The sequence below is a fragment of the Cryptomeria japonica genome, chromosome 3 (assembly GCF_030272615.1).
Source record: "Cryptomeria japonica chromosome 3, Sugi_1.0, whole genome shotgun sequence".
Classification (NCBI taxonomy): Eukaryota; Viridiplantae; Streptophyta; class Pinopsida; order Cupressales; family Cupressaceae; genus Cryptomeria; species Cryptomeria japonica.
The window spans coordinates 250,889,080-250,912,222 of record NC_081407.1 but is presented as its reverse complement, the minus strand read 5'-3'; positions in this window follow the sequence as shown (position 1 = coordinate 250,912,222).

The following is a 23,143-nucleotide window of genomic DNA, read 5'->3' as shown; positions in this document are numbered from 1 at the left end:
AAGTTTCATTACCAATAGTGTCATGTTATATTTGCAAGAGAGAGAGAGACAGAGAGAGATGACTTAAGTGATAAGGAGAGATAGATATAAAGAGGAATATATATATATAAGGAGAGAGAGAGAGAGAGAGAGAGAGTTATGAGGGAAAGAGTAAAAGAGAGAGGGAGAGAGGGAGAGAGCAATGGGGAAGGAAAGAGAGTTATATTTGATAGGGAAAGAGAAAGGGATGGGGGCAGAGAGAGAGAGGGAAAGAATGGGATAGATACACTTGAGAGAGGGGGAGATAGAGAGACCTAAGAGATGGATGGAGAGATCCTAAGAGAGATAGATGAGAAAGGGAGAGAATGGATATCATGGGATAAAGACACCCGAGAGAGAGAGGCAGAGAGAGATGGGGAGGGAGAGAGGGAGAGAATAGATAGAATGAAAATAATGGAGAGATTTGGAGAGAGAGAGAGAGAGAGAGAGAGAGAGAGAGAGAGAGGAGTGTGAGGGAGAGAGGGAAAAATAGCTATAGGGAAAGATAGAGAGCCTTAAGAGAGAAAGAGAGTTAGAGGGAAAGGGATATAAAGAGAAAGAGAGGGGGAGGGGGAGAGAAGGGAAAATGTGGGACAAAGACACCTAAGAGAGAGGGAAAGAGAGTTAGAGGGAAAGAGAGAGGGATGTGGAGGGAGAGAGGGAAAGAATGGGATAGTGAGAGAGAGAGAGACCTAAGAGGTGGAGGGAGGGATAGTGAGAGAGAGATACCTAAGAGGTGGAGGGAGGGATGGTGAAAGAGAGAAAGAGAGAATGAGAGATAGAGAGATAGAGAGAGTCTAAGTGAGAGGAAGGAATGGAGAGAGAGAGAGAGAGAGAGAGAGAGAGAGAGAGAGAGAGAGAGAGAGAGAGAAGGGGAGAGAGTGAGAGATAAAAATACTTGAGAGAGGGAGAGAAAGAGAGAGCCCAAGTGAAAGAGGGAAAGAGAGGGATAGACCAAAGAGAGAGGGGGTGAGGGAGATGCGAAAAAGAGGGAGAGATACTTGAGAGAGGGAAGGAAGTAGAGAGGGAGAGACATAAGAGAGAGAGGGGTAGGGGTTAAGGAAGAGAGAGGAGGAATTTAGGGAAAATACCAGAGACATAATGTTGATACGAGAATGTTGATTATTGAAATTTGATTGTCTGAAATTTATATGAATACTCTAAAAAATAGAATTTACATTATAACTCTTAGAGATTGGGAACCACTCTCAAACAACCTGACAATATATACATTAAATATAACTTAAAGTATTTTCCTTTCTTATACTTAAATTTTATATTTTATGTATATACTCTGAGAGAGAGAAGATATTTTGGTTTCTAAGATGAAAATTTGCCATGAAATACATTTGGTGTGTGCCAAATATGGTGAATGCCAAATGGTTTTTTAAATTTTTTAATTAGGCATATGCCAAATTTGGTGTGCGCCATATTTGGCATGTGCCAAACATGTTGCTTTGGAAAACACCAAGCCAAAGGCTTGGATATTCCTTGGGGATCCAAACCAAAGGCTTGGATGCCCTTCTCAAGCTTGAGACGTGTTTTCTAAGAAAATTTGCAATTTTTCTAACTTTTTGTTCATGCTCTCCATCAGGTTTGCATGTGTTTAAATGCAATTAAAAAACACCATACAATCGTCGAGTTCTCTCATACTATCAAGCCATATAATTCTTTTTAAATTTTTACAATGTTAAGGTCTTCATCCATAATTTTTTTTGTTAGTGTGTCTGTTTTTTGTCAAAAACCAACATGTCATATTTTGGCCATAGATTTTTACTCATTTGTCGAATTTTGAAACAAATTGATTTTTTAGAAACTAGACTCCATTCTACACAATTTTTTTTTTAAATGATTTTTGACTAGTTTTCACAAATTTTTGGGGGGAGCACACTCAAATTTCTATTTTTCAATATGTTTGCACTTCGAAAATTAGTAAAAAAATCACATACTCATTAAAAAAAATAGCCGAAAATCTAGCATAAACTACATGGTGTTAGCAAATTTCTCATTGGAGCGATTTTTAAAATTCTAAAAAAAAAGGTGACATTTTAGGGGGAGCACACTAGGTGCTATGTTGTGTTTTTTGAAAAAATGGGATCACTTTGTGTGCTCCCCCTTTTTGAAACCCTTAATATCCACCATTTTCAAAAAAAAATAGTAGTTTAAAAAATAGACTTTGAGCACTACAACTCTTGTTTTTGCTACATCCTCATATTTTGAGTGCAACAATCTTCATTTTCTTGACGAATTTTAAACTTTTTTTATTTCAAAGAAAAAGTAGCATCTTAAGACCCCTTTTTGGTCCCCCATCTTTGTACAGTTACCCATAACTTAGGTATTACTTTCACATGAAGAAGTTATTATAAAACCTAGACACTGTGTATAGAAATCTTCTAAATTTTCTCCTCCAACAAAAAATTGAAAATCAAGGAAATAAGGAACTTGGTGGAAAGGAGCTAAACCTATCCATCGACATTTTTTCCTCTTGCTCAAAAGGGTGTCAACACTAAGCCTAAAGAGTTATGCTTGTCTAGGCCAATTGGTAAAGCGGGTATTATGACTTCAAAGATAGCGTCTATTCCAAATGTAAAATCTAAAAAGATAAATAAGACCACTATTGGTGTTAAAGCTATTTCAAATGCCAAAAAAAGGTTATTGAGGCTCCTAGTGACTCAAGTGATACTAATAAATCTAGGAATTATAGTGGCTCCACACGATTGAAAACAACTAAAAGTAGAAATCAACTAAAAGTAGACAATAACTCAAATGCTAGGACCTAAGTCAGGCAAGGGAAGAAGGAAAAAATATCAATTGGCTCTTTCTCGATGACAAATTCAGAAGATTGGAATCACAAGCAAAGTTGTCATAATTATTGAGTTGAAATGGCCTTTTAGGAAGAATGATTTTGTGTTCCTAGAGTTTAGGATCCCTTAGGATAAATTTAATCTTCCCTATTTATGGGGTTGATTTTATATTTGGTCCTCCTTTGTGGAGTTGCCCTTTTGCATTTTTTATTAATATAAATGGGTGTAGACCCCTTGTCCCGATTTACTAATTAGGAACTAAAAATATTTTCACATTAAATTAAAATGATATTTTAATATGTTATTTATAAAGAGGGGAAGTAATATTATTATTTATATATAATAAATATTATAAAAAATAAAGTTTAAGTTTATTTTAAAATTATGTCTATAATATTTTATGATCTTGTGACATTTTTAATTAAATATATTATATTATTAATTGCTACATTTTTTTAATTTCTTTGTTAGTATTAATCGAAAGAATAATATTACCTCTATTCACCATAGCTACAACAAAATAGTAGAAGAAATTAATTAAATTTGTTACATAAATAGTATCACAAATCTCCATTAGATAATGCTTCTTAAAATGGAGAATCCATTTTTAATTCTTAAACTTTTACATATGCATTTTCAAAATAAATTGGGAGTGACATAGTCTATTGGTGATAGGTTACTATCAACATCACTATTTGAACACTTTGCTTGGATAATGTAGCAAATGTATAATCCATTTTTGGATCATTGTAGATGTGAGAGTTGGAAACAATGCAACTTGTTTGTATGAGAACCTAAAATATATTCAATCAAAATCTGTAAAGTTCAAATTATGTCTTACAGAGTACTCTATTATGTAATTGTTATTGATTTATCAATAATTTATTCAATTATATTACTAGTTTAAAATAAAATCTGATATCATATATATCAAATATGTTTACTTGAATACAACACATTTTTTTCTTAATAATTAAATATAAATATTTATACTAAAAAAATTAAATAAATCATTAATATTTCTATTTTAACACCTAAATGAATAATCGCATTCTTAATAAAATGATTTTAAATTTAAAATATACAAATAAATACATTAAATTCGTAGAAAAAAGAAAGTGCTTACACTTAAACTTGAAATGAGTCTGTCTCTCTTTGTCAACCACAAAGACCCTCCCAACTAACACTTGCAAACAACAAAGTACCATAGATAAACGAAACAAACTTCCTTTGAAAAGAAATAACTTTGCAAACCATAAAATCTAAAAATTTATATATATTTATTCTATTAGCATCTATCTTAAATAATCCTTTTAATTTATATTTTTAAATCTTTAATACTTAATTTTTTTGTGCAAGACAACCTTACCATTCTAAAATTAATATCACAATTTTATATTAAGTTTTCATAAATGTTTCTAAGATATTTTTAGGTGTAATTTTTTATTCAAACTTTTTGGGCTACTTTAACACCATCATATTTAATTTTGGGTTGTGAATTAAAAAATACATAATATTTAAGAACAAGTTTAAATTTACATTATAAGACTAAATTGAATGAAATCATATATACTTGTATGTTTAAAAAAAAATTCACATCTCTATTTCAATATGATTCAATAAATATATAATAAAGATATATACAATACCTTGACCTTCTTTAAGTTGAATTTTATTTTTTTATTTTTTTTAAGTAAAATTTAATTTTTTAATACTTTAATGAACCAACTAAAACATTGATTTATCATCATTTGAAAAACATTTTTAATTGAAAGATATTAATATGTATCAATAACCAACATTATTCCCACCATGAGACAAATAATTCATACTAATCTTCATGGTTGATTTGGTGTGCTAGGCTAAAGAAGAGAAAGCATGCAAGTTTGGCGTGCAGAGTTTATAATGAGTGAGGAGATTTATCTTCAATGAAATTATATTTAATGAAGGTGGGTGGAAGCATTGGATAAAATTTTTAATTTGAGTACATTGACTTGGATAAAAGATCGGTGCATCACGCCATAATAAAAAGGTTAGGAAATGGGTCCACATAATTTAAATAGAACAAAACTATTTGACAGATTTCATGCGCACTAAAATGGTTATCTTCTTTGCGTTGAATCAGCCAATTTGGGAAAGGAAATAAATAATTATTTATGAAGCTTTTATTATTTTCTACAACTTGCACCTCATTCATTGCACTGACTATAGCTGATATTTGAATTTTGTTTTTTAATTTGGGTGGTTCCAAATCAGGGCATCTAGACGTGCTTAGCATTTTCTCTTCTCCACTTATTACGTAGTGGGTTTATTAAATGGAGAGCATCTTTTTGAATAAATAAATAACAATGCCCGTGTATAGTGAAAACAACATGTGAAACAAGATTTATAGGAGAAAGCGGATGTGGAACCTCTGTCAACAGCTATATCTTGTTGACATAGAGAACGCCCTAAACTGGCTCAAATGACTGTTTTAGGACGGTGTAGAAAACATTAATCTATGTGGATTGTCTCCTGTTAGCTTGTGCCACTTGCCCATAGAAGCAAAACAAGTTTGTCTTTGCAACTACTTATTATGGATTAAAAAAAATAATAACTATAGACTTTGAGAAAAGATGTGGAGTACAAGTACCATCAAACACATAGTCAACTCCTAAGAAATCTAGAGAACTTGAGTTGTGAAGGCATGAGTGTATTATGAATACTCTAGTAGACCACAGGGCATTGTAGACCACAGGGCATTGGGCTTTTCTAGGCCTTCTTCACTTGCTTCTTCTAGTTTTTTTTTTTTTAAGCTTGGAAGTATTATGCCAGCTTCAATGGGCATGCAATAGGCATTTTAAGATTCACATAACATGACTTCTCTTATCTTCAACTTGGCTTTGATTTATTTCTTAATTCGTCTTAATTAGAGGGAATATTAATAGGAAGATAACTAAAGTAATATGATCTCATAGCTCGGGAAAATCCCTTTTAGCACTCCTCACAAGAGAGGGAAAAGCTTCACCTAATATTGAAAGAATGTAGTCAAGTATCCCTTGATTCCACTTGTTGTCTCATATAATGCATTCCCTCAATGACACCAATAGATGAAGACTAAATGATTCACTTCCCTCATTCTTCACATTCTGAAATGTTATTTCTTGGGATACAAAGACTTCATTCAATTGGAGATTTTGATTTCGGATATCTTCACGAACAAAGACTCTTTTCAATTTGAACATAAACAAAATCACTTATGGGTGAATGTGAGAAAGTTGGTCCTTCACCCATTCCACCTTCTTGGGGCATAAAGGGAGAATTATAATAGTACTAGGAAGCTATGTTTTGTATTGGCTACCATATATTGTTTTGAGATCTTCAACATTTATCTTGTCAATCCACTCTAGAACAATAAACCCAATTTTGACCCTCGTGGCTCCAATGGTATGAGAGAGAGAGAGAGAGAGTAGGGAGAGAGGGAGATGGAGAGAGGTGGGGGAAGGAGAGAGAGTGAGATGGGGTAGGGAGGACAACGATGGAGAGAGAGGAGTGGGAGAGAAATTCTAAGATATATATATATATATATATGCATACTTATATTATACATACATATAAATCACACACACACACACACACCCCTATATAGCACGTATGAGTTCCTTATGCAAAAAAAACCAATTGGGTTTTCAATAAACAAAAGCCCCATAAGGTTTTTAACAAATAAAAGCTTGAACAAGTTTTTTAAATTAAAACAGTGAATGGGTTTTTACACGTACATGTTAAGGCTTGTAATTAGGCTTGGATGACAAGGCTAAGGCTTGAGAGCCTTATTTTTCTCCTTTCTTCTTCTTCAAATTTGGTTTATCGGCTTCCTCATCATCAGGTTTACATGTTATCAAGTGGGTATTTGTAAAATTGCCACCATAATTTCACACATCTTCTGAGCTTTCTAACCATATAATTTTTTTTAGATTTGAGCAGCATCAACATATTAATTTTTAATTTCTTTAACCAATGTCTCTAGAGTTCTTAGAGACATATGTGTACCATCTTTTAATAACTTTTTAACTACCTGTCCAAATTTAAAACAAATTGTATATTGTTGTTCTACACTTCATTCTTTACAATTTTAAAAAGAACCTTGATTTTTTATTATTTTGGTGCATGTTATGTGACATGCACGAATAGGTACTTGATTTTTAGGATGCATCCAATTCAAAAAAACATTAAAAAAATATACTCAACAAAAAATTACAAAAAAATAAACAACTTCTAGTACTCACTCTTAACTATCTTTCTACCAAAAGGTTTTTCAAAATACTAAATGTAGTTATAACTTTTTTGACACGCATACCAAACACTATGTTATGTTTTATTGAAAAAAACAAGAACAATTTTTGTGTGCACAAAAAAAATTTGACCGCTTTAATCTTATCCATTTTTAAAAACTTTAGTAGTTTGGAAATTATATTCAAAGTACTACAATTCTTGTTATTTTGGTATCTTCAAATTTTGAGTGGAAGATTCTCACATTACTCCTCCAATTTTAGGTTTCGCTGATTTTAGAGAAAAAAAAGTGGCCACTTATACCCCTTTTTGTTTACTATCTTGGTGCACTTACCCACTGCACAAATGAAACTAGACACAATGACTCTATTCATGATGGACACATAATTGTGGAAGCCTAGTATATTTGAAGAAGTATCTTAAGGTAGTCGCAAAGAACTTAACTAAACAATATACATCAAATTAGGATAAAATTGTGAGTTATAAGGACTCCATTTAAGGTTAGGTCAATTTTTTATTAATAATATGTAATTTAGTGATAGTTTAAATAGAGTTAAATTTGTTAAGGTATAGGATATTATTTAAATAAATTTATGATATTTTGATAATAAGAGTAGTTTAAAAGTATTCAATGAATAGTATTGTGTTGTATAATTGAATAGTATTGTGTGTTCATATTTAAGAATATATTATGAATTTTCGTCCATAATTGACCTAAAGATGTCAATCAATCAATCAATTATTCCACTTCTTTTTAATAATTTAAAATGTCGTATTCTTTAGATAGACTCACCGGCTGCTTCCACCTTGTACAAAATGGCTATCCAGCCAAAAAAAAACCTCTTATCACTTGTTAAAAGTGTTTTACTATCAAATAAAAGAACCATTTTGTCAGCTCAATAGGCCTCTACCTAACATTTAATTTTAAGCTTTCTTTAATGCTCCACAAACATTATGTTCCGCGTGGGCATTTGTCTGGAGGTATTTCGTCAACTCCATTACTCTTTTATGACGTTGTAGACTTAAGCCTTAAGTTTTGCCGTGTGAATGCATTAACTTCCGTTTCAAAGCCGTTCTCTTTGCAAATGATTGACTTGTGCTCATTATTTCCTATTTTGTTATGATCCATTTAGGCATATGCAACCCACCCAATTTGACGGTCGAACTTCTCGTCAGCTAATTTGTTTTCATGTTACATGGTCATATAGGTAGGGCAATTCATGACCAAAGAAACGTATACAAGAGAAAGACAGAACACGTAGCATAATCTTAAAAAACTTAGAAAGGTCCCACTTCCTTCCATTTAGTCTCTTCTTCGAAATGATAGTAATGGATTATATTAAATGGCTGTGATCGAAGCATAATAATGTTGGAATATAATTTTGCTCAAAGTTTTATAATTAATCTATATTAATATTATTTAAATACAATAAAATTAAATAATTTACTTTAGACAGAAGTCACAGTATTTTGAATTATTATTATTATTATGTTTGATTAGATTGACCTTAGACCTTCCCCATTTTTATGGAAGGCCAAAAATCACAGCTTAGAATTCATTTTAGATGTCTCTATTAGGAATTGAACTTGGGTCTCCACAGTGAGAACCTAATGTTTTAACTAGTTAAGCTCAACCCCTTAACATAATTTTTATACTTATTATTATTTATATAAAATTATAATATATCATATTTTAATAAATATCAAAAAAAATCAAATTTTAAATAACATGATATATATAATTTTTTTTATTCTTGAAAGAGAGGTGGGAAGTTCAAATCTTGAAAGCACCTGGATCTATCCGATAGAAACAACTCTTGATTGAAGGGAAGGGACAGGGAAAGCATACCTCCAACATAATTAGTAAATCCGAAATCTGAAGATCATAGACTATGAAACATAATTAGTTAATTAATGTAAACCTTGGGTTTGAGACACGTGTAGGATACACCGTCATTTTGGTCAGCCGCGCAAGCGCATTGACGAGATCGCTTAGCTTAAAAATTTATAAGTAAATAGACTTTAAAGTGTATTTTTTCCTCTTAAAATACGAGTATTATCGTAGCTTGGGAACTTTCGTTTGTGCTTCCTCTCCAACAAAGCAGACGGCGAAATTGTCAAGCGGAACATTTAAGATCATGTATCGTTCTGAGACAGATTTGATTTAGCAGGACCACCAGGAGTATCGAAGCCATGGAAGTTCCAACTGTTAAGCGGGATTTGGAAGCTGGGCATATGTATAATAAAGCCCAGTACCCCTGCAGTCAATACTCTTCACAACCCATGTTAAATTTCGACAATTACAGTGAAAAATCTGAGTTGGGCCAGGAAAGAAATCAGGGAGAAACAGATCTGTTTGCTCTGACGTCTAAGCTTTCTTGCCTTGGTCAGAAAGCCCAGCAATTAGAGCAATTTTTCAGAAGTCAATCGCTGTGTTCATCAGGGCAAGATTTGCAGCAGCAGCAAGCGAAATTTTCCCTGAATTCGGTTCTCAGCGAGGTCATTTACACATCTGTTTCGATTCTGTCACAATGTCAAATCTTAAATAATCAACAGAAGCCGCCGAAGGAAGAGGAAGAAGAAGCAGAAGAGGAAGAAGAAGAGAAAGTAGAAATTATACAGATCAACGAAGATGATATTCTGGCAGAGCATGTCCATTTCTGCAAGATCTGTGGGAAAGGCTTCAGGCGAGATGGGAATGTCCGTATTCATATGCGATCCCATGGCAACCAGTATAAAACCCTAGAGGCGCTCAAATCCGACAGGCCTAAGGCAACAAAATCGTATTTTTCATGCCCCATTGAAGATTGCAGGCGGAACAGGGGTCATCCCAATTTTAAGCCCCTGAAATCCATGGTCTGCCTGAGGAATCATTACAGAAGAAGCCATTGCGCTAAGATGTATACCTGCAACAAATGTGGAAAGGAATTTTCTTTTGTGACAGATCTAAAAACCCATGGAAACAAATGTGGACACAATTCCTGGCGCTGCTCCTGCAACACCACTTTTTCTACCAAGGATAAGCTGTTTCGCCATGTTGGCCTGTTTCAGGAAGGTCACAAGCCTGTGCTTCCCTCACATACCTCTTTTGCTGTTCCTGCTCTTCTGAGTGAGGAAAAACCCACAAGCAATGGCAAAAACTTGGATTCTTGTGCTCAAGATGCTGATGATTTAGCACCAGAGGGTCTGTCTAATTTAGCTGAAGGCCCGAATGGTTATGGCCGGGATGAAGATTTATTGATGTTTGATACAGGTTCAGTTGGGATACAACAAAGTGAATATATGGGGCAGGAGAATGAGTTTGCTTTCTTCGATGATTACAGAGAGGACAACGAATTGTATGGATCCCTATTTTGGTCAGATGCAGATCTGCATTGGCCCTAGGCAATTGCAGCTGGATCTTTTCCAAATTCTTTTCAATAATTTAGGGCGATCAATTTGTTTTTGTACATGGTACATACAGATTATAGTTCTATCAATATTGAGCTCTTTAGAGAGTTTTTTGGTATGAAATTTTCTGTACATCGTACAATACAGATTATAGTTCTATCAATATTGAACTCTTTAGAGAGTTTTTTTTGGTATGAAATTATCTGTACATGGTACAATACAGATTATAGTTCTATCAATATTGAGCTCTTTAGAGAGTTTTTTTGGGTATGAAATTCTCTTATCGTAATTGAAAGTATTATGTTTCTAATTCTTAAAAGTCATGATCTATTGTTGTTTATCTGTATTGAAGCATTATAAGCATTATGTCTCTAATTCTTAAAAGTAATAGTCTTTATGGTTGTTTATCTGTATTCAATATTGGTAGTATAGGTGATTTTATTTAAATTTCAAATCAAATATAGAAGATTGATGTGATAAAAAATCATATATAATTGAATTCAGAAACAATGTAATGTGGAAATCTAATTTTTCTTAAAAGATTGAGTTGTTATAGTGGGGAGATTGAAAATAAATTATGAAAAAAGAAAATGTCTATCATTCTCATATAAATTTGATCATATTTATTGATTCTATTTATCACTTAATTTCAATTCATTAATAAATATGGTCAGATGTGCATCAGAACCTTGAATAGACAATACTGAATAAAATTATCCCAATTGAAATTATACAGTTACTACATAATTAAAAATATAATATATATATTTCCTTCCAAATTTTACTTTCAAATTTTAAATGTACATATCTGCTATGTATTTTAACTGTTTTTCAATTTAAACTAGATTATTAAAATTCTCTAAAACCACTAGCTTCAAAAAAAATTCCTCAAGCATTTGATCAACAACTACTCAAAAAATAAACCAAACAACCAGATAAAACCTCCCTCTACCAAAATAGAAGTTGTAGACAAATTGAAGTTTTTTTAATAGTGTTGACAAAATTAAGGGGTTTAGGAGAGTGGTTCTAAAAACTCATGTCATGCGTTTATAAACTCTAACCAAAATTTCCAAGAAACGAAGAAAAAATAGGCTAAAAAATCTAAGGGTTAGTCCACTATTTTTTGAGTGGATACCACAGATAAAATTTATATGATTTGCTTCGTTACATGGTCACAACTCCCAATACAAAGATTTACCATATCAAGCTTTGAAGGAATTATGAACAAAAAAGATCACAGTGATCTCCATTGAAAAAGCTTACAACTCCCAATACAAAGATTTACAATATCATCTCCCTTTAAAAATCTTACAACTCCCAATACAAAGATTTACAATATCAAACTTTGAAGAAATTATGAACAAAAAAGATCACAGTGATCTCCATCCATTTAAAAAACTTAGGATGCACATCTATCAAAGCTTTTGAATCTGCAAGCAGAAATATAATGTTGATGATTCTTTTTCTTTTCTCCCACCTTGTGATCTCCTTGAATAATTATCCTGGCAAAGGTTGACATATTTGGCATTATCCCTTGCCATTTGCTTTGTTTAAACTTTCTGTATGGCAAGAGACCACACCATCTTTGACATGTGGGCCCATAGGGAATGGAAAGTGTTGATGTGGTAATGTGGGTCCACATGGAATAGGCACGTGACATAGGGTGGCCACATGATACAATCTAACTTGCCGCAGCCTAATTAGGGCATCTATTTATTTGGTTCCCAACGTTTATATTTAAATATATTTTTTATTGAGGATTTCAACATTTGCACGATTGTATATGGGACCACGAGGATGAAACTTTCTAACCTACTTCGTCAAACTCATCCAAACCAATCTCTTGAGCTCAGTTCTTATTCAAGTGGAAATTTTGGCCATTTGAGCTCAATTCTTATATGTTGAGATTCAATTCTTGATTAATTCATTCAAACAATTCAACTTTACCAAAAATATATTGATTAAAATTATTTGTCTATGAGAATTATAATTTCACACAGGATTGATCTTTGAAACAAACAATGAATGTGATTTGAGCATTCTTTGAAACTTCTAAATATATAATACTAATATAAATTACACCTTAGATTCTTAGCGATGCACTGCAACCTGTCTCCTTTAACCTTTATATTGCAAATAAACATCCATGTCTCTGGAGTAAGAATTAGAGTCTTGAAGGGACTTCCCAACTCAGGAATGTCAATAACAAATTTGTTTTATTATTCAACCTGGGCAATTTTTGAATATCAATCTACTATTTTACAAATGGTCTTCTTTGTCATTTTCGCAGATCTTAGCATTTTCAAGCTATCCAAATTAGAGGTTCATCTATTTGTTGGCACTGAGTACATCTCATCAAGGTATAGTATCATGTCCTCCCACCCAGGGACAAATATGCATTCTTTCTGGGACAAGTGATTTCTACATTTTACATTCATCACTAACAAGTAGGTCCTCTCACCACTTGATAAATTTCCTTTCTTTCAAGGTTAAGTAGTTAAGTTGGCTATTTTATATTCCCTAGTACAATGTTCCCCCTCTAACTACTTTAGAGATTTACATTATTACAGTTCATGGGATGTTGGGGTTGCATGTGTCACAGTCATGGAGAGATGGAAGGATAGGGGAGATGAACAATGATGGGGATGTTATTGTTGGTGGTGGATGGAGCAGAATTAATAGTGCATAAAAAACATATATGCAAAAATAGAACATTTATATGCAACTATGTTGCGGCACAAATAGACTTTATTGACTTCATCAAAATAGTTAACATTCACCTCTTTTTATAGAGGTCATCAAAATTATCTGAACGCATACAGTTTAAGTCAGTGGGAGAAGCATCTACACACAGATAATTCTAGATGTCTTATTTAAAGTTGGTAGGTGGTAGAAATTACCAAATACTACCAACACTCCCCCCTAATTTCTACCACAAACGCTTTGGCATTCTCAAATTATTTTGCTTATGACTGTTGTTTTTCCTCTTATTTGTCAAGTATGGTTGCAACCAAGTCTCTAGACACACTCATATTATTTTCTTGTATGATATCTTCAAACCATCTCTATAATTCTTCAAATATTTTCTTCAACTATGATGCCCTTCTCTTGGATTCTTCCAACTGTTGTGGCAGTCTCTTGATCCATTGATTTTCAAATCTTCAATCTTAAAACTTCTTGCAACTCGTCTTTCTATAGACGTCAAAACAATGATTTCTCTTAAACAACAATATTTGCTATCCTTCTTAGACCTTGATATCTTTCTCGATTGTTACTAACATATGAGCATTTATATTTGAATAAATTTTTCATCATGCATGTAATATTTGCCATCTCAATCCATTGCTCCATTCATAATCCATTTTTATGCATCCTATAATAGATTCATTTTTTTTTACTTTATTTCAATATGTCTTTTTGCAATGATTCTGCAAACCGCAAATACTACAAGGATGAATATCCCAACACTTATCTTTTGTATGAAATTTTCTATTACAATGTGAACACTACATCGTTTGCATTCCTTGCAAAAAAAATCCTTTAGTTGGAACAACTATATCATTATTTCCTCTACCTATGTTATACCCAAGACCACCATACTTTGGCCTCATTGTTTGTTCAATTGATTTTTTTATTCCTTATTCATGTTTTCCTAATCGTTGACCTTTATACCCCTTTCTTTTCATGATTTTATAACCAATTCCTTATTTTCATTATCGCTTTTATCAAGATTTGTATATTTATTAACATCTTCATTACAAACAAATTCTAAAAAATTACATTTACCAAATGACAAACACAAATCTCCTATGTCACATGAAATATCACATACTAATTGCTTTGACTTTAGACATTCATTCTCTTCATTCAATTTTGATATTTTCTTCTTGTATATTCTATTCTCCTCTTCTAGTTTATTTAGTTTCTCTTCTAAGTCATTAAATAAATTCACTCTTTATTCCAATTCCTCATTATATTTCTTAATCTCATCATACAACTTTAAAATTTCCTCAAGCTCTTTATTTTTCTCTTCGACTTTGTTGTTCTTTCCAAAGATCATAATTTTCATCTAAAATTTTACATTTTTTTCTTGTCTATGCTTTATAATTGCTATCTCTGAGTTAGATTTCTTCACTTCCATTAATTTATTTTTTAAAATATCCATTTCATGAACTAAAATTTTATTTTCTTTCTTCACTTTTTCCCCTATCTTTCCCATTGAAACAAATGATTTCAACTCACCTTGTTCACTTGAATTTGATATGGTAATTTATATTTCTTCTCTAATAGCTTTGCATGACTTCACTTCCTCAATTCCCTTGTCATTGTTGTAAAAAAGAAGAACATAAAGATCAAGAAGGACAAGAAGATCAATCAAGAATACAAGAAGATACTGAACATCAAGAAGTCCACAAGGAGACAATTCACAAGTAGGTAATGATTCTAATCCTACACTTGCATCATTAAGATCAAGAATTTTAATAAAAAAAGAAAGTAAAACTATTTAATGAGGTTATTAAAAGGAACGAAGATTTAGAAGAAAATTTGAAGAAATTGGAAGAAGAAAATAATTTACAAAAGAAGGAAATATTAAAGTTGAAAGAAGAATCACTTGCAAAACAGCAATGAATGTTTGAAAACAAAGCAAACAATATGTGATGTTTCATGTAACACAAGAGATTTGCGTAAATGGAATTTTGTTGAAGTTGTTTGTGATGAAGATGTTAATAAATATACAAATTTTGATAAAAGTGAAAATGAAAAGAATGTTGGTTTTAAAATCATGAAAAAAATGGGTTATAAAGGTAAAGGATTATAAAAACATGAACCATTGAACAAGGAATAAGAAAGTCAATTGAACAAAATATGAGGCCAAAGTATGAAGGTCTTGGGTATATCACTAGAAGAGTAAATAATGACACAAGTATTCCAAGTACAAGAAAATTAGTTCAAAGAATGCAAAATATGTAGTGTTCACATTGTAACAAAAAAGGTCATACAAAAGATAAGTGTTGGGATATTCATACTTGCAATATTTGTTGTTTGATGAAGCATTACAAAAAACATGTTGTAATAAAGAAAAAAAGAATGAATCTATGATAGGATGCATAAAAATGGATTGTGGATGGAGCTATGGATTTAGTTGGCAGAAGAGGACATGCATGATCAAAAATTTGTTCAAGTATAAAAGCTCATATGTTGGTAATAATCAAGCAAGATATCAAGGTTTTATAAAGGATATCAAATGTTGTTGGTCAGGAGAAATCATTTTTTGACATCTATAGAAAGAAGTGATGCAAGAAGTTCTAGAAAAAAGTTTGAAAATCAATGTTTGAGGGAATTGGCTATGGCAGTTGGAGAAAGACAAGAGAAAGGCATCATAGTTAAAGAAAAGATTTGAATAATTGAAGAGATGGTTTGAAGATATCATACAAGAAAATAATATGAGTGAGTTTGGAGACTTGTTGCAACCGTAAGACAAAGGAGAGAAAAGACAACAATAATTAGCAAAAGAATTTAAGAATGTCGAAGCATTCATGGTAGAAATTACGGAGGAGTGTTGGTAGTATCTAGTATTTTTTGCACCACCTACCAACATTAAATAAGACATCCAAAATTATATATATGTAGATTCTTCTCCCAAATAATTCCCAACACTTATCTTTTGTATGACCTATTTTGTTACAATGTGAACATTGCATAGTTTGAATTCCTTAAAATTATTTGCTTTTAATTGGAACACTTATATCATTATTTCCTCTACTTGTGTTATACCCAAAGCCTTCATACTTTGGCCTCATTGTTGTCTCAATTGGATTTCTTATTCCTTGTTCATGCTTTCCTAATCCTTGACCTTTATAACCTTCTTTCCATGAATTTAAAACCAATAATATTTTCATTATCACTTTTACCAATATTTGTAGATTTATAAACATCTTCATCACAAATAAATTCAGCAAATTTACATTTACCAAATGACAAACACAAATATCATGTGTCACATGAAACACCACATAGTAATTTCTTTTTTTCAAACATTCATTTCTTTTTACAAGTGATTCTTCTTTCAACTTTAATATTTCCTTCTTCTGTAAATTATTTACGTCTAATATTTTTAAATTTTCTTCTAAATCTTTGTTCCTTTCCTTAACCTCATTAAAAAAATTTACTCTTTCTTTTAACTCTTCATTTTCATCTTTAACTTTGTCCAATTCTTTCCAAAGATCACATTTTTCATCTAGAAGTTTATATTTTTCTAGTTATCTCTATTTCATAATAGCTATCATATCTACATTAGATTTCTTCACTTCCATTTATTTAACTTTGAGATAGATCTTTTACAAAGGGAATCAATGAAAGTGAAGAAATCTAATTCAGAGATGATAACTATTATAAAACAAATACAAGCAAAAAAATGTAAACTTCTAAATGAAAATTTTGATCTTTGGAACTAGATGTAATAGTTGCCAAATTACATGACCAGGGTCGTGGTTCCCATAGAGATTCTTCGCTCTAGTGACCCTTCAATCCTTTTCACCAGGGTCATGTCATGATGTGCGAGAATTTTCTCATACCCACATCATTTTGCAGCTGAGGGAAACAATCATACACAGGTGATCCCACCACAAGAGAGCCTACAACTTTTAGGCCTAGCCAAACTAGCTTGTTACCAGAGAGTATATAGACTAGTAGGGAACACAAATAGAATTGTGTATTCTTCTGATAACATACTAGTTTCTCATACAGGTGTTTACTTATCAATCTTTCCCAATCCACATAGTTGTTCTTGTCACAAATAATCAATACAAACTAGCACATTCATTCTTCAAAATATTTGTGCTGGAAATTAGGAACACTGAGAGGGGGGTTGAATTAGTGTTCTACAAATCTTATTTTTAACTTGTTCTTTTAAGCACTTAACAAATTTAATCAAGAGAAGGATACAAGAACAAAATAACAACAACCACAAAATTATAACACCACATTTTTGTACGTGGAAACCTTGTTATAGGAAACACCATGGCGGGGATGAACCCACAAAATGATTGTACTTTTTTAAAAGTATTACAAGAGAGAATGCACTTGCATTCGGGCACACTGTCTAGAGCTCACTGCTCAAGAGGAGGCTCATTGCCTATAGAATTATTAACAAAATATTACAAAAATGTTTGAACTAGAGAACAATATCTATAAATGCCAAAATACAGTTTCGGTTAAGCACAATATATGGATTTCATACACTTCATTTCTCACTACTCTGTTAAAGATCTGAAGCACAAATCTCTATCATGCGCATGTAAAACTGCACATAATCGATCACCTAGCACATAATCTATATTAAAATGATTAAATACATCAACTATATATATCTGCAAAAAGAAACTAGATCCATTGTTAGTCAGCTCATGAAGACAGAACATTATTCAAACGTGTATGAACAATCAGCAAAATTCAAGCTCCAATGCTTAAGTGGACCAAAATAATTGTTTAAACGTTTCCACAAATGTTGGCCAAACCTCTTATATCACAAAACCAATCACCAAAACTGCACCATCAAATCCGCACAAAGATCAACTACACAAGTCCGCTTGTTCTTTACTGGCAGACCAAAACCAGTACTCAGAAGCTTCTATCTTACACACCAATCATCACCAAAGACTAAAACTCTGCAATAGGGTAATCCAGACATCCATCAACCTTCCCTCATATTTGTAATACAAAATCTTAACCTAAAAAGAAGTACCAACCAAAGTACTAAACATTGTCAAATGCTTTGTTCTTAGCTTGTCGAACTCGAAAAAATCTCCAATCTGACTTTTGGTATGATCAAATAATACAATGTGGATGGGTGTAATGACTTGGGTTGTCATCAATTACAACACCTGATAACTTTTGTAGTGTCTCTTGCCAACAATCTCCCCCTTTGGCATCGATGGCAACACTTAGTGAAAAATGACCAAGTGTCATAATCAATACCACATATGTACACACACTTCAAAAATTAAAAAACTCAAAACTCCCCCTGAGATGAATATTACATTTTTCACTGTCCTATTCTCCCCCTTTGACATCAATGGAAAAGGTAGGGATCCGCATACCAAAATTCATACAAAAATCCTATAAATAGATCATATATGTACAAATAGACTTTGCTATCTTACATGAACTTAAATACATATGCAAAAATGTTATTCAATAAATTCAAATCACTGTCCCAACCTTTCTTGAGACACTCCAAAACTGAGATGAGATCACTGAAGAGAAATTCTTGTATCTCTACCGACTAAAGATATGTGGGATCATTGGTGACCATGGCATCGTGGACTTCATTTAAAGCTCTAAACATTGTTTCCACCTTAGGAGCAATTAAACTCTAAATCTCGCCAAATCTACCAACAATCTTATCCTTATCGTGCATCAAGCTCTTAATCTTATCAAGTAAAGATATAAATTAACCTTCTTGACTAGCCATAGAAATAGTCAAGGGATCAAAATACTGAGAAATACCTGCTAACTGCTTCTCATTCTCCTTTATATACTTCTCAATATCTTCAACAAAGTTAGAATCTGATGATAAACAAGATTTGTAGACACTGCCTCCTTCAGATAAGACATTTTGAATACTCTTTACAGAAGTGTCTAGCAAAATCCTATCATTAACAACTTCATCTCCTTCAACTTACTGAATCTTTTAACATCAAACTCATTCTAGACCCTAAATTCTACTAATTTTTCCAAAGACTCAAGGTGAGTACTTACAAAATTAATTAAGCTCTTCAGCTAATCAGAGGAAGGATCAGATGTGTCTTTGACAAATGTGGGCATCATCTTCTCCAGGACACCAGATGCAAGACTAATCAGCTCATTCTCTTCTATATGAGATTTCATAATCTCTTCTCTTTCCTTAGCCTGAGCAAATGGTGTTAAATTCAACTTCTGAATTGGAGAAAGAGTGGCCAAATTGATAGGCTCTTGAATCAATTTAGGATCATCCAATTCTTTTTTTTCCTTCTCTAAAAACTCCTCTAATGCCCCTGCAGTGTCTCTTGCTTCAATGACAGTTTTTATGGTCTCAGAATTCTTCTCTTCTATCACCTTCTCTGCTTCTTCTTCTGATGGAGCCTTATTCTTCATAGATGTATTTGATGTCTCTACATTTGATTTATCTAGAGGATTCTCAGTATCCTCAACTTTATCTTCCATCATTGACTCTTCATCACCTTAACTCAACTCTTCTTCAACTCTTCCTTCTGAAATAGGAGAAACATTCACTTCAACTTGTTCAACTTTTGAGTGCAGTTCTTGTACATCCAAAACATTTTAGTCATCACCACCATGGGCTTTTTCTTTGACAACATAGAATTTATTCACATCCAAAACTGACTTCAAGATTTTCTCGGTTTCCTTAACAACTTTATCAATTTGCCTAATCATTAGCTTATTTATCTTGGGTTTTCTCCTAAACTCCTTTTTAGCTTCTTTGAATATTTTGTTCATTTCCTTTATAGATATATTAGGGCATAGACTGATCAACACATTCTCTTTTAGTCTTTCTTCCTCGGCCTTAGCATTGACTCTTCTCATTTCCAAAAGGTTATATAGACCTTTAGGTATCTTAGACATTATTTCAACAAGAGCCCTATTGAATATATTCAAATACTTAATAGTGACTTCTTCAAGTATCCTCTTACTAGCATCATCAAACTTATCATAAAATTTAGAAAGTGGCTTCAAATTACCTTGCATATTTATAGCTTTTTTAACATCATTGACTGAGATACGATGTTTGTCTAAATCTAACTTCATTTTGTTACTTACTTTTTCTTCATCGAAGGACTTGTCCTTAAAGACTCTTGATGCTTTTGTGCCCTTGGTCTTGATATTCTTCACATCTTCACCTGACTTTGTCTCTTCATCATCCTCAACAATGAAATACACCCTTGTGCTCTTAACTTTCTTTCTCTTTCCTTCTTTGTCAGATGATTTAGCTTGTGATTTCTCAATGATGATTGTCTTAGGAGAACCAGAGGAGGGTGCAGAGCTTCTAGTTTGTCTTGATTTGGTGGAGAATTTTGTTAGAGTAAAGGTTTTAATTTAATCATGTTGATTAAATTACCTTTATTCCTCTCTTAAGATTTCACTTTAGTTTGCATTTGTGACATTTAATAATTATATTAATTATTAAATGTCTACCTATTAGGGTTTCTTTTAGGGCTGCACAATATCCTTTTATAAGGATTCATCATTGTAATTTATCTCTCTCTTGGATGAATACATTTTTCAGCTTTCAGAGCACCCTTGCTTGTTTGTCTCCATCTCTTCTTTCTGTGACAGGTTATTTGCATGCAGGTGATCTTCGGGGTCTGTGAAGTTGGCTTTCTCAACTTCTACATGGTATCAGAGCTCTAGACCTTCTGCTTCCTGTTCGTCTTCTGAATAATTTGGAGCTACGAGGGTTAGATCTGATTTTCAGGTTTTGGTTGCATCAGATCTGTGTTTGTCTTCTGTTTTTTATTTTGGAAAAGGGGGGTATTTTTTTTTGGTGCACTTTGAGCCCAAACAGACCTCACTGTTGCGCTCGTAGCGCCCAAAAACCCCTATTTCCATATAAAATTCATCCAATTTGGACACAGTTGCACCAGGGGGCAAAAAAAATTTTGCCCCAAGGCCGTATGGCCCTAGGGCACGAAAACCGAGGCAAAATTCAAAAAAAAATCAAAAAATAAAAATAAAAATGCAGGTTTTTTATTATAAAAAACGCGCAGCCCAGCGCGCCGCCGGTGCGCTTCCAGGCGGCCCCCCGCCCGGCCATCGCCGTCGTCGGCGGTAACCTCCGCTGCGCCGCCGGCGCAGCCCCCCGCCCGAGTGTCGCCCGGCCCCAGCCCGCACGCCACCTGCGCCCACCCCGCGTGCCGCCGCCGCCCCTGCGCCGCCCCCGCGCCACCAGCCCCAACGCTAGCCCCTAGTCGCCCAGCGGACCAGGGGCTGATTTTTTTTAGCCCTTCAGGGCTATAAGGGTCTATTTGGGCTCTTTTGGAGCAGTTTTACAAAATCGGGCATAACTCGGGCATTTTAGCTCGGATTTTCGAATGGAAATAGGCGTTGGAAAGCTGGTTCTGAGCCCGATCTAATTGATGCAGGTCTTTTTCTCTGATTTTGCTGTTTTGCAGTGTTTTTTGCCAGTCAAAGTCAGAACAAGTTTTTTGCACTCCAGGAGCCATATCTTTTGCATACGGACTCCATTTTTCGCAAATGAATAGGCATTGGAAAGGGGTTTTTGTGCTATTTCCAGATCTATCATTTATTTTTCCAGAATCTACACTAGGTACATTTTATTTAGTACTTTGTGTTTTCACACATCTGTCAATTACTTGGACGTTTCAGACTTGGAAATGATTTGTTTGTGTGGGATGGCTTTATTTGATCTGCTTTATTAGTATTAAAGTCATTTAGTCTCAGATTTGTTAATTTGAAAAGTTATCATGGGTTTTTCTACTCACCCTTCAGTTGTATTTCTAGAACGGGGTAATTATGAGTCATGGGCAAAGGGCATACTTACACACTTTAGGTGGCTTAATATTTTGCCTTATTTGTATGATCTCATACCTGAACCAGCAACTTTAGAGGGAAAACTAGCTTGGGATATCATTAGAAATCACATAGTAGGAGTTATTTTGTCTAGTGTTGATTCTGACATTGTGTGGGCTATATCGGGCATTGATTGTCCTCACTCACTTTGGACACGTCTTTGGGAGATCTATGGAGACCCCAGTCTTTCTCCATTCCCAAGGGATCCTGCTTCAGATTGTCTTGTACCCATTGGTTGGAGAGATAACACACCTTTAGATCATGATACTTTAAAGGAACTTCAATATTTAGACACCCTTACATATTCCGATGAATCAGAGGATTGTCTCACAGTTCCTACTCTTCAGACTAAGATTATAAATGTATCAACATCATCTCCTTTTGTTCCTGATCAGTTTGATATTGCCTCTTCTTTGGCTCCTATTGATTCAGCTAAGCAGGACATCATACATCTTTCAGACATGGCTACTAGGGATTCTTATCTTGCAGGCATTTCATCTTTGTTTGTAGAGTCCTATATTGCAGACTTGGAGGATTACTTTGAGGATTTTCAGCTCCTCTTTGTTGACAGCCATATTCCAGTTGTTAGCCCACCATCATCTGTGCATTCCGAGGTTGCAGTTTTTGAGTCTTCAATTCAGTTTGGATTTGACATCTTTTGTTTCCGTTCAGACAGAGGGATTCTTCAGCATCCTATTATGGCACACATCTTGAGACAGATTGATTCTTCTCTCTTCACGGGGTTTCTTCATCTTCGTCCTTTGGATCCATTTCTTCCCAAGGGGAGGAATATTATATGCCACTTCAGGATCTCTTTCTGGATTCTACCTCAGGCATCCATATGTGCGACAAGAGTTTCTTCATTGTGGGGGGGGCTTCTAGTCTCTTTCTTTTTCTCCTATGGAGACCATTGTATATGTACTTATATGATAGAAGTTGTCTATGGGGGGTATCATGTTATCCACCTCCTATCCTTCTGTTATTAGTGCATTTATTTCTTTCATCTCTTTTTGGAGTAGAGTTTTTCCCATGAGGTTTTCTCTATTTCTCCACTTTACAGAGATTTGGTTGTA